The following is a 16,585-nucleotide window of genomic DNA, read 5'->3' as shown; positions in this document are numbered from 1 at the left end:
ACCCGGAAAAATACTCAAAAAGTTCCATCACGTCTGGTTTTTTTCTTGAACAAAGTCGTGTTCGTAGTTTTATTTAAACTTAAACTCCAGTTCAGCTCGAAATATGGTATCCTATTCTTGATTCTAAAAGTCCTATGCAAAAGTAATTTCTTACTTTCATTTAATATGTATCAGAGTGAGACTCAAGAATAAGCACAAACAGGGAAACAGAAAATGGAAAGCGGAAGCGTCTTCAGAGAAGTATCAAAGAGAAGAAAAAAAGCTTTCATGAGCAAAAAGAATCAACACGGAATGTTAAGTAAATTTCATGAAGAAGCTGTTGGTGTAATTTTATAAGAAATACCGTTTCGTTCGTTGCGATGAAATGGTGGTTTTTTCGTTATTGTTATGCGTTTTTCATGCAAACATCTTGGATTTTGCAAAAATCCTGTACGCGATGGAGGGAAATGGAAGTTATTTTCGGCTTCAGCACACTCGAAAATATATTATTTCCCAAAAATCTACCATGCAGCTGAAATAAGATACTTTTTTACAGACCTGTGACGCGTTAAAGGTTATCATAGATGTGTGCTCACCCAAACTCAGTGTCCTTCCACCCTGCCATTTCCACAGGCTCGTTTACTGTACGAGTATGATCACTTGGGCGTGCACCCACACGTGGGGAACGTGACGTAGGATCAATATAGAGTAGAGAGCTGGAGAGGAGAACGTACTACAATCGAGAGCTTGCCCAGCTAGACAATTTGTTACTTCCTTATCACTCGTCGGAGAGGTTCACTCGGTTAAACAACACGTCAGCTCCATTCACGAGCCTTATATGCTCGCCAACTCGTCCGTAAGGGCGTAGAAAAAAATATACCAGACGAGCAGCGGACAATTCCTAGGAAGAAATCGGCCCATTGTTCACCTTATCTTTATATTTGCTCCGATTCTTTTCCTAATTACTTGCGACGTAGACTCTCGTTAACGTAAGAATAAAAGAGTCATAATCAGCGAATCGCCAGTCTCGTTATCTCGACTGATCAATGCCGTCTTTCTCGACACCTTCTGCTCATAATGTCATCGAACAACGGACACACCTCATTGTCAGTTGAAGAACGGGGAACAGCTATCCTTATCGTTCTGCTCCTTACCGCGACTGCCTTCGGACTGGTGGTTTGACGCTGTTTTCAATCCATCAAATGATGTTTACGTTTAGCTCAGGGCCGAGCGTTTGGAGCTGCTGCAGACAGACAGCCTCTGGCCGATTGAACGAACAGGAGACAAGGGCAGACGATCGAAATCGTTCACCAACGGCGCTAGTGTGTATTCGGTAAACATGCTGCGATATATTATGGGTTTGGCTACACGTAGTTCCCTCAGATTCTCTCAATCTCTCCACATCGTGTGATGCTGAAGCTAGTCTCCGACGGCGAACCACCGATTCACCAAAAGATTATGCGCCGCATCACATTCTCGAAGTAATCGTTCAAATTAACGAAAATTTGACGTTTTTCAGACTTAACACTGATGCCAAAAGCTACGCCAAAAAATTATTGTCAGAAATTGCAGTCGGTGAATCAGTTGTTCACTATTCGGCATCAGTGAAGTGAACATCGTTTCTGTACACCAGTGAGGTTATTAAAGCGATGGAAGTCAATTTCTCCAACCAGTTTGTGAATTCATTGAAGAACAAGTGACTAATTTTCTAATATGGTTTGTACAACTGTTCGCCAACGTTCGGTACAAGTGTATCTGCACGTGTCGTGAAGCTTATGATTAGACTATTGTCTTGGGTTCAGAGTTCTAACCAAACAAGAATTGAGTTTAAACTTTTGATCAATAGTGTACGAAAGACAAAACGATAGCCACAGCATGTCTTCAAAGGAATGTTACATTTCATTGCCCTTCGCCAAGGTTGTTGTTTGCCCCATATTAGAGAAAAAAAGAAACAAGCAGAAAAATAAAAGGTCAAGGCTCGAATTACACAGATATTGCATGTACGGTGAAAGCCGAAGGTACTTATTAATGCGAGGCTGAAATATCTTTGAAGCCGTCAACGTTGCCTGTAATCATCGTGCCTGTCGAGGTAGAATAGTTAAGCTTCCGAAACAAATTCGTTTCCTTTGGAGAACGGTTTGACATAGATAAAAATATGATTTGACGCATTGGGAATGTCACGTGAAACTACTTCGCCCTTACCGACATTTGTGCGAATATGTTGTTGGGCTCTATCTCGTTCGGGATCTTGGAACCACTGGAAATCAATGAGCGTTATCTTGAATATTAGATTTACGACGCATCCTTACGGTCCCTTTCTTTCCATCTGCTCTCCGAGTAAAGGGCTCTACGGACCATTTTGGATGACCCCGTATGACCCAGGTTGACCCAGGATCGTTTGGGACGTGATCAGACTAGGTACCATAAATTAGACAGGGTGACTGACCGACCCGACCTCAGACACACGACTACGTGCCCAACCGACAAAGGAAAATCCCTGTAGAAAGTCTGCTTTTCTCTACATTTTCTTCACTTTCCTCATCAACGAGTAGCGGTTCGAGTAATCTATTTCCCTTTCCTATATTTTTATTTATTATTTAAAGGGCTATCGACGTTGCAGGCAAAAGTTCAACAATTCATACCGCCCCCTTCAGCGTCGGTTGAAAACGTGCAGGAAAATCCAAAGGCGCGATATTGATCGGGGCGCGAATAGGTCGAGGCTGTACACATCCTTCGAGAAGAAGATAGTTCCCCAACGGTGAGCCAAAAATGATCCAATTCTTTTTCACAACAGGGTGAGAAATAGGCTTGTCTCTGGGCAAGCCGTTACAAATTGCTCGATAAGAGTTTTGCTAATGGAGGCGTTTGTCCGTAGCCCGCGAGTCGTGCTGCGAAGAGGAGAAACGCCGAGAAACGATGAGTGCCATGAGGGTGTGACAGGCGTGACAGCCGGATATATTCGACTTCGCACGGTCGGATTTATAACGGTTTCAATTCACAGCCGACCCCTTGAAAAATTTCCACTCTGCGAACGAAACTGCAGGTGGTCTTTCCGCCAAGATCCTGTTACCGACGCTCCTTATCGCTCCTTTTACTGAACCCCGATGCGTGGCTGGTCCAGGATGTTCGCCAAACATGGAAACATGAGTCATTTACGTGACAAGTTCATGGACATTAAGTAATATCGTCGCCTGAAAGACGGTAAGATGGAGGTGAATTTCGGTTGATCACCCTGGATGTCAAAAGTTTTTTTCACCTGGATTTTAGTGGAGTGCCGGACATGATTGAAAGGTGAAAAATTCAACTAACAAGAATACAAACAATGGAAAATTGAAGTGATAATGAAATTTTTTACAAACCGAAACCATTCGTCTTATCACAAACACTCTCCTATACAAATCCCAAAAATTCGAAAAGAAAGTCAACACACGAGAGATAAGAAGATAAGCTCTGTGCTAGTACAGAAGATTATTCCTGCCTTGCGAATTGCCCATACTCGATCAATACGATACTTCGGGCAATTGAGAAACCTTCCATTCCGTTCGGGTCAAAGATAAATTTCATTTAAGCGAAGGGATGCGCGAGCATGGACTTGCGGTTCGATGTAAGCCGATTTGAACTTTGACCGGTGTTTGGTGAAGTTGAACAAACAGACGACGTTATCATCAGCGATCGACAAAGTTTTAGGACTTACATATAGCGGGCATATTGCCGTTGCAGAGAAACCACGGTTTGAGGTGTATGCTTTTAAAGGAGGGATACAGCTTGGACGGTCTAAAATCATCCCTATTGTTAGGAGTTTTTTTTTTTTTTTTAAGGCAATGACAACATTTAGAGCAATTTGAGTTTAAGGGCTTCATTATTTATAATAAAAAAAAAAAAAACTTTCAAAAATAGGTATAGTTTTAGATCATCCAAGCTGTACCCCCGCCGCCCTAAGGTCGGAACATTACGTCACTGATTGTGAGCAGAAACAGCGCACAGCGGCGAACCGTCAAGCAGCAGGCTGGGCTGTGGTGGCGGTACGAGCGGAACCCGCAACCCGCAGAAGCACCTCGACGACTGAATACAAATGATGCTCTTAGCATCGTATTATAACAAATCGCCCAATCGCAGTCCGCGGACCTTCTTCTCTTCTCGACACTTCCAACTACTCATTCCTTCTTCAGCCTGATTTATTACATCATTTTTTGCATGTCCATGGATGTGTGTGATGATCGATAGATCGTCGCGTTGAGGCGATCAGGTGTAGATTGGAGCCACTGGGATCCAACATTCAACGGTAAATTGAACCGCGGGTCATCTTGCGGTGAATTGGGGACTAATTAAACAATGCGACAGCCCAGACTTATATTTCACTATCCAGCAAAGTGAGTTGATGAAAAGTGAGCTAAATTTGCAGCGCCTGCATTTGTCCCGTAATGTTTATCAAAGTACATAAATTTCTGTCGCAGGTTTTTGAGAAGATTGCACGTTGCATCAACAATCTCTCGGTCCTGACCGACTCGTTGACGAATAAAAAATAGCCCGAAGATGTGCGGTAAGCGCCACCTGTGGTGGACATCTATACTGGATCTACACCCTTTAATGGTGAACTTTCTGGTAATCAAACTGGGCGTAGCGCAGAGATCAGACAGCTCAGAATATTCTATGGCTGTTAACGATTCGTGTAATTCAGGATCAACCGCGCTCCCTTAACCCATTGCAAACCATCTGCAAATATGAACACGTACCCTGAGCAAACTGAGCTCGCTCAGGGATCTCTTGGATCTCGATTGGTAAGGAGATGAAGTAAGGAGAGTACCATGAATTCGAGAATATCACCGGCTGTTACACATGACGTGGTAAGATAATCATGTTTACTTACAAGCATTCTAATTAGTCACACTGTGATGTTGAATTATAAATTCCTTGCACATTTGGTAACATACAACAGCTTTATAGCGAAACGATACATCATTCTGACCCAGTAGCAAGTGATGTTCCGTATGTTTCTAACTTTTTTCTACATTATGATTGTCACTTTTCGTTTCATTTTTTGCTAAGTGACTGCTTGGGATTTTGACGGCAGCTGGTTCTGAAATAAGCCGGAAATGACCTAACGTACGTCACGCGCTGTCGCCTGATCGACTTTTCGTTCAACATTTCAACATATGCTTTACTGCCGTGCAGGTATTTCTGCAGTCCCTTGGCATCGAAACCAACATGCGAGGATAAAACGATGTGACTTAGAAGGCGAAATGCGATTGGCCTCGTTACAGGGAAAGTCCTCGAAATTCGGAGTAAAGTAGGATCAGCTCCTCGGGACATCAGCTCTAATACCTTTTTCGGTTTCGGTAAGGAGAATGAAAGAAAAGCGGAATGATATTATGTCAAACCGCAAAAATAATTCTCTTTCTTTCAGTATTTTTCGCTTCCCTTTTCTCTTATGTCCCCCTTTTTCAATACTCTCGCCTCAATGTGGTAGAGTTGGAAGTTTTTTCGTAGCTGCCACTTTATGTTCACGAGAATATGAGAATTGATGAAGACCCGCAACGGCGTACACGATAAATCTATACGACCCATCTGTTGCTCGAACGATCTTGGCAGCGCGGGCCGGCTTGGGCGGCGAGATGGTTCTTAAAATTTACATTTTGTCCCAGCCAAATGGTGGCAAGCTTCCATGTGCATAAGGTGCCATTTTAGTTCCACTCGTGAAAACTTATTATTCCAAGTTGGGTCCAAAAATTCATTTCTGATTTTCTGCTACTTCTATCTCTCTCCATACACTTCTTTTTTATTCCTCTTTAGCCCCAACAACCTCGCAGCTCTCTTTGCGTTTCAACGATGTGACTAATGTACCTTCGTCCCGTTGAACGTTGCAACCCGTACTACTGCAAGCAGTCAATTTAATGACTCGGTACATACCGTAAATTTCCAGTTCAGTAAAGAAACTCTAAATACATGCGCATAATACGTCCCCCAGGGATTTTCCGCGGCAGAACTTCGAACTACGTTAACAAAGAGAGAGAAAAATACGAACGGAAGCAGATTAGACAGCGAACGGCCACGTATATGTCGGGTGAACTGAGGGCTGGTATCGAATGGAAAATTCTAGCGAAGAAGATATCTACTGGCTGAGGAATTTGGAATTTCTTGAGAATTTCAGGTTTCCAGGGTTAACGGAAAGAAACGCATTTTTCACGTTTATCGTGCTTCAAACGCTTATTCGAAACTCGATATCGAAGAAAAGAGTCGCAAAAAACCGTGAGAAGATAAAATATGGTCTTCAAATGCAATATAGTTATAAGGTTGAAGTTAGTAATATTAATGTAACGAAACATCAGAGGGAAAATTATGGAAAAATTATTATTGCGCACTTTTATAATGACTTTCAAGGAGTTAGCTTTGCAAAATATGAGTATGCTCTGTCATGGCTTACGAAATTTCAGGCATTCCTTAAGGTGCGAAGTAACGATTTTTTTCAAACACGCATCTTTACGATACCGTTACTAACAGTTTTCAGGTTTTCCAAGTCTGTTGTGAGAGAATTCCAGGCCATTACACAGGCTGATCAAAATAAGGGTTGGATAATAACCGCCAACAGCCATTGATTCAGTGACCTTGCAAGATAACGATATGATAAAAAAGCGACAAAAAATGTACGTGCGCAGGGATTCGGCAATGAAGAAAGAGGTAGAGGCAAAGAGAAAAAAAAAGAAATGCGCGCCAAGTGCTACGTCCATTTTCATGTGGAATACGGGTAGTATGGTAGAACCGCAGTGTTACGTGACCCACAATTACAATTAACCAGATTTAATTAAAGGAGCCAGAGAAGAGGGGGAAACGCTGCATATGCCCGACAAAGCATATGGCGAAGCAGACCTGGAACGAACGCTTTGTGTGTATGCCACGCATTCACACGTGGTCACATGCACGGGTGGAATACCGGAGAATAACGCTCCAGTGTACCCTGGAGCTGGTGGAACTGCAGTCGTTTAGCGCCTGGCTAATTGTAGAATGAACATGGAAGTGGAAAATTCACAAGCGTGCATAGAGAGGCACTAGGTGAGTTCTCACTGCGAGCGCAGGCGCTTGGAATCCTTGGATCAATAGCAATCCAAAGAACCAGTTAACTGCACAAGGCTAACTCGAACTGTTTCTGAATCAGAATTCAAAAGTTCTTCAAACATTGGCTCTCCGGTATCGGGAACATGTCGGAAATCCGAATCCCCGTCTGCGCTGTGTCACGTTTCGTCCCGAAATTAACTTCTTGGCGGAAGTCCTTTTTCACAATAACCCTTTGTCAACTAGAGTGGAACGTTGTCAAAGGCTGACAATGAGCTCCGGGATGATACCAAATCTTGACTGCCTGTTCCAGTTTTAAACTACCGTGCTCTCGGATCTCTGGTACTGCTATATAATACATGTATGTATACTAGAAGCCATTCATAGCACCTAGGAAATATAAAAGTTATAATTATTGATTTCGCGGATAAAAATATCTCCGAAATTAGGAACGACGAAAGAAAGAAGCGAAAAAAGCGATGAGCGACCACGTCTAGAGTCTAGACATTCACGCCCTCGCCTTGAACCCGGCTTCCACCCTCGCCTCGAGGATGCTTGTGTGACGTCAAGAACGTTACTATCACGTGAAGCCCATCTGCTCGGCGTTTTCCACTTCTATGCGGCTCGACGCAATTCGCACATCGGAACCCCCGACAAAGATATCTTCTTATGGAAAATAATGTTTACACTTTTTTTCTCGAAGACAACCTGCCATGTATGTTATGACCAATGTGACCATTCGTCAGTTCCGTGAAACTAATAACAAAGGTATCCTAGGTCGATCTCTCCGACTTGATTTCTACTATAATATGGCAGGAACTTTGCACGCCCTATGAATTTTACTGCAGTAGCGGAGGTTGAAGGACGTAGATGATCGTCGCAAAATAACAAGCAATCCGAGACTCTGCATGTCCGAACCCAGGTGCATGCATCCTAGTGATAGACACGTTTCAGCCCAATGAGGTATGTTTAGAAGGAGAGCATCGACGTGTTTCTTTCCACGCGAGGATTTCACTTATTTGCTTCAATTTCCTGGCCTTTTCAAGGACCTTTTCACCCTAGCTGGAGTCCAAGAGTCGTTTTTGGAATTGAGGGATCCGGCCAGATTCGAGTCTAGTTCGGAATTAACTTGGCTGACGACGTGGATACTCTAGGAGGAAAGGCGGAGTGGAGTGACGTAGGTCGCAGCTCCTTTGAGGAATCCTGCGAAGACTTCGGGATAAATTTACAGAGAAAAAGTTCCCGTGATACTTTGTCAGCCCGAAAACTCTCTCGGGACGATCAAAGAGCAGCTGACTCCGAATCGCGACGTAACGCGACTTCGACAAGGAGATGCTACCCAATACGCCAAGCTTCGAAAAAAGCTACAGAGTTCATCGGACGTAATCGACCTCTTTCTGGGAATAGATTTCACGCAGGCAAAGCCACCTTTTCAACGGTTAGCATATTGATGAAAAAAAAAACGTTGAAAACGAACCGCCTTATACAGGCGAGCAAAGACGTCGTGAATAAACTCTCTTAAGGTGGATTAAATATCGAAATATTTGAACGGCACGAGTATAAAGATGGCGACGACTAATACCACCTTCAATATTATCGAGACTGGGAGAGTCAGCGTCGCTATGGTAAACAGGGGTGATAATTTGATGGTGAGTATGATTATTCTTTGAAGGACTTGGCTGTAATATAATTTTTTTTCAACATCCTTTTCTTTCTTATCCTGATTGTGAGTAACGGTCTTAATCACGGAATCCCTCACTTCAGTAATGGTTCTATGTCTGTATAAGCCAGTAGCGCTAGAAATAGTCACAACGTACCGAAGGTTCACCACTTTTTCAATTTCTCCGCATACTTTAGAGGAACAAAAACGCCCTCACGGTATGTGCATTGGCGCAGGATATTTGTCGAAGGTGCGGCTGTAGTTTTTTTTTCTCTCTTTTCTCCAACTTCACAGTATTCCTCGGGAACTTTACAATGTCAAGACTAAAGAGTTGGAAAAAAAACCTTGCGGTCTCTCCCCTTGTTTGGCTTATTTCATGAAGGATATTTTTATGACCGTGGTAAAAATGTATTCACAAGCGTCTGTTTAACAAAGCACAAAAAAAGAAATGAGTTATCGTCGAGATAAGAGAACGAAAATACTCATCCACATTACGAAGGGTATAGCCAGCTCCTGTATTTTTATCAGGCTCTTTTTTCTCTACCTTTTTTTAGCGAATAGCTCCGCTGTTTACGGAGCGTAACCTTCTTCGTCCGTTTTCCATTGCAAGCTTTTCCATTAAGTTGTATTCCAATGCACTTATAATATCGCAATCAGTAGGAAACTCGATTCTCGAAGCATTTAATACGCGAAGTAAAATATAAAGGAACACCGTCAGCGTAGTTTTACTGACTGAACATCAAAGATGGATCGCATACATACACATAAATCGTCAAACTGTTGAAATTTGGCACCTTCGAGTGGTAATTTAATTCGATCAACAGCGTGATGCGTGAATTCCAACGTGCATTCTATTGCGAAACACACGAAGTAGATGGTTTTGTTCTGTCCAACGTCGAAGCAAGTGAGCACAACGAAAAGAACGAATCCAAGCAATTGGGTAAGACCAATTATTTTTGCAGTTAGCTCCAGGGATCTAGGAAGGAGTGATTTGCGACACCTTCCTAAGCTAGTAATCGTATACCCGGCGAATTTGTTTGACTGGTTTTGAGCTCTGGAGGCCCGCAGAAGAGGAAAGATATGTTCTCCACATCTCGCATCCCTGATCTATCCTATCCGTTGATCTCTATCTTCCAATCTCGGAGCTCGTTTCTGGCGTAGTGGTCCAGACCGAGGGAAGAGGCAACCTGTTGACCCGTGCTCGCCAGATTGGACAATCGTCGAATGACCGTGCCAACTGTGTCAGGGCTGGTTTGGCTCAGGAGAGAATCAATATTCATGTGAGAAACGCGACGGCATGGTGCTGGTGGTGGTGGTGGTGCTGGTGGTGTGGTTGGTGCTGCGCACCACAACCATGGGATCCCAGATCGCCGTCGACGTGCGTAAGTGCAGCGTAGATCGTCGACTACAAATCGCAGAATTATCTCTTGATGGCTTATTGTTCACCGGCACCCGCAGCCTAATACGATCGATTTGTCGATGAGAAATAGCGCCGCTTCAATCACCTTTGACGGAAAGACCTGTACGGGGTCTGCACAGATCGTCCGGAAGTTGGCCATTCGCTTATTCAACTTCCTGGCCAACGTGCGACGAAAGAAATTTATTTAAGACGGTCCGACTACTCAGGGTTACGTGTAGCAGCGGATAAGGAGTGAAAAATTGAATTCACGCACTGCTCACGCGTAAGAGTTCAACGTGAAATTGGTGGGGTGGGATTGAAATTTCGAATTTGTAAAGTTACGAAAGAGCTTAATCCCGAGATATTTGGTGGCGAAACTTGAAGTAAAGAAATCAAATCTTTGCAAAACAATAAAGTTTCGTACGGATGGAAATCCGGCGGCTCAAAGTTCTAAAATGCAAGATTCCGAAAATTGGAGTTACGACAGAGCAAAGATACGAGAAGTAAAGTTCCGATAGAGAGAAATTTCGAAAAATTTTGTCTCGATAGGGCAAAATTCCGAAAATTAAAATATACTCGCACAGCGTAGTTTACTCAACAAGTGGGTGTGAAAAATCAGAAAAACCGAAAATCAGAGTGAACAGGTTTCTGTGAAAGTGGTGAAATTTCACCAAGCCAGAAATTCACGGAACTGAAAATCTTGGACCATTTGGAATTTCGATGTTTCAGATTTTTAAATTTTCTCATTTCCGCAATTTCGGAACTTCGATTTTTCGGAGTTGCCATTCAAAACTTTGATGTTTCGTAAAAGTTTGATTTCTTTACTTCAAACATCGCCGCCAAATAATTCGGAATTAGTCGCTTCCGGAACTTTTCCAATTCGGGATTTCAACCCCGCCCCAAATCGGTCGCAGATATGAAAAAATCAAAACACACGGCAAACAAAACTGAAGTTCAATCTAATGTAATTTCTATCTTTCATCCACTTTGTACAAGCATCGTCGCTTCTCGAAAACTTTTAATGGCCAATGCCGGATTATATCGTTAGAGACTCTTGACTGGCAAGTATAAGCACTGATTCGCGTCGCGTCATTGTCGTTTGGTAATAAATTGGATTCTACAATTAAAATTATTCATTACCCGCAGACATATTACTCGGCAAGGTCGGGAGTCGTGGATCAGATTAATGAGGGAGTCAAATAGTGGTTAATTAATTTGAACCAATTGAACCCAGCCGCCACGATTAAGACGTTTATTGCCTTTCTCGCGGAATAAGATGGGCTCAACACGCACCTGGATACAGGATCTGCCATGCCTAGAAGCCATATCCGAGTGCTCGGGTGATTGTGAGAAATTGATGACAAAATCGAGTAATAATATATTTTCAGGCATGACCAGGCGTCTTATGAAGAGATCATTCTGTGCCTTGGTATAAATGATAGAAGAGAAGATATGTATCGTGTCAGTGTACGATTTCACTGAATCATTTTACCCGAAACAACAAGCATTTCACAACATTCAGACCAAGGAGAGAAGAGAAACGGATTTGGAAAAATCAGGCCGCCGGCTATGAGTGTCTCCGGAAAAGGAGGTGAGGATGACAACGAACAACCCGCGGGGTTCAAAAGGAAGAGGAATATCATCCACGGGAAAACTTTTACATTACAAACATTTCCCAGGCGTATAAAGCCTCTCCCCTAAATCACCAGCCTGCCAACCAATTTAATGCCTTTTTTCTTATTTCCACCCTTTCTGTTACAATCAAAATTTTTCCAGACATTCTTCAACGCGCTTGGAGTTCCTCCGTTAGGTGTGGAAGAAGTAGAGAATTCATTTCGGAACTGTCGCGTTTGATAATGCGCAACCTTTCGAAACGTCGCGAAATTCAAAATTCCGCGAAATTTCACGCCTGGAGACATCCGCGGCAAATATCAAATCCTCATAAGCATACCGTTTCAAACTTTGCAACGTGACTGAACGAAGTTCGTTTCCTGCGACCAAGACAACTCAAAACAGTTTAATTAACGCTGCTTAACGTAGAATAGCAAAAGGTAAAACGCGTATAGAGTATGATGGCTGAATGTATTCTGAAGGTGGTGACAGATGGGCGAAAATTGGGGCTACCAAACGATTTATATGTCGTCGAAGAGCCGATGGATGTTTAACGAGTTCCAGTGCCGAACCTCATGTCCGTAAGAATCGTCTTGACGGCAGCAATTAAAATATGACTGGACGAAGTAACCGTCTTAAATTGATTGTTACAGGTGGGTGGTCTTCTGGAATTGTGAATACTGCATGATTTCCGCAAAGCTATTAGAGGAAAAAAAAAGAGGAACTTGAACTGTCATCGTGCAAGTGACGTACAGTCCAATAAATAAATTAGCAGAACGCGATGAAGAACGATAGTCGATTACGTTTTAGGGTTGACACAAGCAAGAGAAAAAGTGAGAAAAGGGAGGCAGAGAGAAAAAGGGAGAAGGGGGCGGGGGTCGGGGGATCAATTAAGGGGAGAGACCGTTTCCCTGAGGAATAAATTATTCTTGGTACAAAGTTTCCTGGCAGCCGAATGAGTTTCTGAAAGTGTCTCCGGACGTCATGAAATATAATTATGAATTAAAATACTAATTAATAGTTCACTGAACAAAGTTTCTCTTATTAGATATATTATTTCCGTTTTATTCTTCCTCATTCAACAACATCCGAGGGTAAGTAATTATTTTCGATATTACTAATTTCAATCACGGACTTGAATTTTTCATTACAAAATTCGTAAGTATTTTATACCGTCAGTTACGGTAACTGCTATTATGTTGCAGATGATAACTGTTAATATAATAATTATCTACAGCTAGGAGAATTGGAATTCACAATGAGCACTAAAGATATTATCTACGACAAACATGTTGAGCCGTTCGCTCAGCCGGTATAATAAATAATTAATTGTTTGAAAAAGATCGTTAAGTACGCGTGCGAAAGCATACGCACGAACTAATTAGCGAACTGCTTCGCAGGCGGTCAAACTTCTTTTCTTACAATATATTGACGCGACGCGTGAGGGTTGCTGGGTACTTACGATTATTATTATCATTGTTGAAAATTCCTCGATACAAAGCAATAAGCCGAAGCACGATCGTGCGTCGATGAATAAATAATCGTTAATACAATCGGTAAATTAATAAAACTATTCGTATTACAAACACGCATAAACTACTCGCCGATGCCGTGATCGCAATAATAAGTAGCTGTTATGAAGAAACGGTTCTCGTAATTAAACCGCTATCAGCTTATAATTATTAACTTGAAACGACGTTAATTATTGTCGCCTACGTTATATCATTATATGTACAGTCTTACAACCGATGTTCACACTCATTTCCTGCCAACTAGAGGCTTTCCACGATTTCATTCAAAGCTGAGCTTCGATGTATCAATTATTGCGTTGCTTGCAATATTTCGAAACGGAAATTGCATTAAAATTATTTATCGGATCGAGGTCAACACATCTTTTCGCGACACCAGCGAATGTCCGTAACAATAGGTCAAAATGGGGATGAGGGAATTTCCTAAGTAACTAGGGAAGTCCTAGTAACGTACATTTACTCGGAATTATCGTGAACAAGATTCGAGAAAATTCGTTAAGTTGATAATTTGAGGGAGGGAGGAACGTTTGTTCCCGATTCGTACAGACAGCGAAGAGGAGAAGAAGAAGCGTGTAATCAGGATGTATCGCGATAATCTCGCGACAAATGGGCGAAACCCAACTCGTAATCGGTGAGGTCTAAACAATCCAGTGAGTGGAATAAACCACCTCGCCTCGTCGCTCTATCTGTACATAATACGGAGCAAAGTGAGCGAGAGAACTAGCACCGAGTTGGAACGTGATGAGAATTTCCGTCCTCCTTTCGGTGTGTACATAAAAGCACGGCGTCGGAATTACCTTGCCTATTGTCAGTCGTACGATCGAGGAATCGCTCCGACGGTCGCGACGCCAGACGCTGAGAATCGCCGTTTCCCCCTTTTTCACTCTCTTTCCTGACAGTCGCCTCGCGATTATCGGTATCTACTTGTAAAATGGTTGGGAAAGTCTTGTATGAAATACAATGGAATGATTTGAAATGCTTGTAAGATGCGTAATGATGTGTGAAATCGTATCGAACGCCTGGAAAATTTTACGAAACCTTGGTATAAAATGGTTGGGTACTTTCTCAGCGACCGGTACGCATGAATATAGCTATTAATTATCGAACATGAAACACCATGCGGGTGTAACTGCAATACGGAACAACTCCGTCGAGATATGAGGAAAAACACCTTGAATACTGACCAAAGAGGCAAAATCAGGCTGAAGTTTGTAACGTTATTGTAATCTTTAGAAAAAGTCGTTATTTTGCAAATTTAGGATTAACTGCAATTTACTCAACCGTTGTTCATACGGCATCGACAAATTCAGATTTTATAAATTCAACTTCTTCAGTTATTCCAAAGGCACGGAGTAGTAATTTTTTGTTCCAAGGGGTAGTCTCACATTTCAACAACATTTTTTAATCATTATTTTTCGTCGTGGTAAGATTCATTTTATAATCTCAAATTTTTAACACATAAAAGAAAATTGCAAGGTAATACGGAAATTTTTTTCTTCGGTTTTAATGATTAATCCCGGTCTCAGCTTTCATGCAACTGAAGAAAACAAAAAAAGAGATTATCAAAAAGTACACTAGTCGCTATCGTCTGAAACCAAATTATGCAAATTAGATTGAATAAAAAAGTAATGGCGGATTTTTCAAATTTTAGACCTCTTTTTTCAACTTAAATTGTTGAAACAATGGTTCAAATATTGATTAGTAATATTGATGGTGCTTCGGACGATAGCGTCAAATGAACACTTTGATGATCTCTTGTTTTTCGGATGGATGAAAGTTGGGATATCGTGTCGGCCAGATTTAAACAGGGGTAACTTCAGGCAGCCATACCAGCGAGATTCACCATCGAAAACGAACAAAAAAAATGTACGCCTTACTTTATAACTTCATCTTTTATGCGTAAAAAGTTTGAAATTATGAAATAAATTTAACTGAGAAAAAAAATTGTTAAAAAAAGTCATTGAAATGTCAGACTACCCCTTCAACGTTTCGATACGTTAACGTTACCAACTTCAGCCTCGTAGTTGGACACGGACGTGAAGCGCGGAACAAGATCACCAGAAACAAGAAGAAAGGGAGACGACCCAATGCGTTTCACCCTCTTTACGTCAGATCGATTTTCACATCCGGTATTTCATTCATCGCGTGGTCATTCTACCATTTTTTCAAACGAATTAACGGCAGAATCCTGACGAAACGTCGGCGATGGTAAACCCTCGTCCGCGCAAGAAAACCGCTCGGTGAAACGATCCTCCGGCTCCTCCTCATCCTTCTTCGCAAAGCCTTTCTCCCGCCTGGGTCTGACGTCGCTAGACTCGACCACCACCTACAACCCAACGAGACTTAAACCAACCGGAGCAACCCTCCTGCTCCTGCTTACCCCCAAGCCGAGTAAGCGCGTCACGCTATCCTGGCACGAGATCCAGATCTACAATGCAAGTCTCCCTGGAAAATTTATTATACTACTAGAGGGTATTGTGAGGGGTCTGTTGGCTACGTTGTAAAAATTGCCAAGGGCCGGTAATCTCGTGCCCGTTAAATTCATTACACCGGAGACGCTGACCTTCTTGTTCTCTTTCTTGTCTCGTTATGTGTACGCGGGGTATTATTCTTTCCAACGCATTAAAAGTGGACTCCGCGTGTTCCGAGTAATTAAAACTTACGTGTTGTACGACACGCGATAATGTATAATCGCAAGTCTTTTCGAAGCTCTCATGGTCCTTAACCCTGGTCGCTTACACCTATGGAAACTTCCACGTTACTTACACGGGGTTACTCAAACACCAGCCAACTTTGGAACGTTATTACCGTACGCAACATTACGTTGTGCAGAGTTACGATTCGAACAAAATTTAACAATTCACATGCATATTCAGGGTTTTTTTTGGGTCAACGGATACGATTAGATCCGCCATTTTTAATTTCACAATTCCGATGTTAGATTCGTTTTTAGCGACTCCAAAAATCCGAGATTACCGAGTCCCACTTTTCTAGTCCCCACAACCTTCGCACAATTACATTCATTCTACAAAAACAGGCATTTTCAACACTTTATTTATTTAAAGCGCTCACTATATTCGCGGAATCATCATAATACCTCTCAAAACATCAACATTGACATCTTAGACGTCTAATTATGGAAAAAAAAGACAGCTATATCTCAGAAATTGAATGTCAATCTTGAATCCGATTCTGAAAAGGTGTCTCATGTATGAGAGGCTGTACCAGAGAGGCTTAATAATCCTATTTACTGCAGAGAACGTTCGGAAAGAAGAAACAGGATGGAGGAACTGGGTCAGGATATTTTTATACCAAACCACAAGGGTCTAAAATCAGCTGAGGCAAATCGCAAATTGGATA

General features: G+C 42.1%; 1 protein-coding gene across 6 annotated transcripts in view; it reads right to left on the bottom strand.

Annotated features, from left to right (window-relative positions):
- Positions 1-16,585, bottom strand: part of LOC107219437 — a 109,137-nt gene that overhangs the window by 64,343 nt on the left and 28,209 nt on the right. Inside the window, exon 1 of one of the 6 annotated variants that reach the window (XM_015657696.2) lies at positions 576-652. The exons of the other annotated variants lie outside the window; for them this stretch is intronic. The gene's annotated coding sequence lies outside the window, so the exon portion shown is untranslated. Of the gene's footprint in view, positions 1-575; positions 653-16,585 lie in introns of those variants that run through there. 6 annotated transcript variants of the gene reach the window in all.

This window comes from Neodiprion lecontei, chromosome 4 (assembly GCF_021901455.1).
Source record: "Neodiprion lecontei isolate iyNeoLeco1 chromosome 4, iyNeoLeco1.1, whole genome shotgun sequence".
Lineage (NCBI taxonomy): Eukaryota > Metazoa > Arthropoda > Insecta > Hymenoptera > Diprionidae > Neodiprion > Neodiprion lecontei.
Note: the sequence above shows the minus strand (reverse complement) of the source record. Positions and strands in the feature narration are given on the sequence as shown.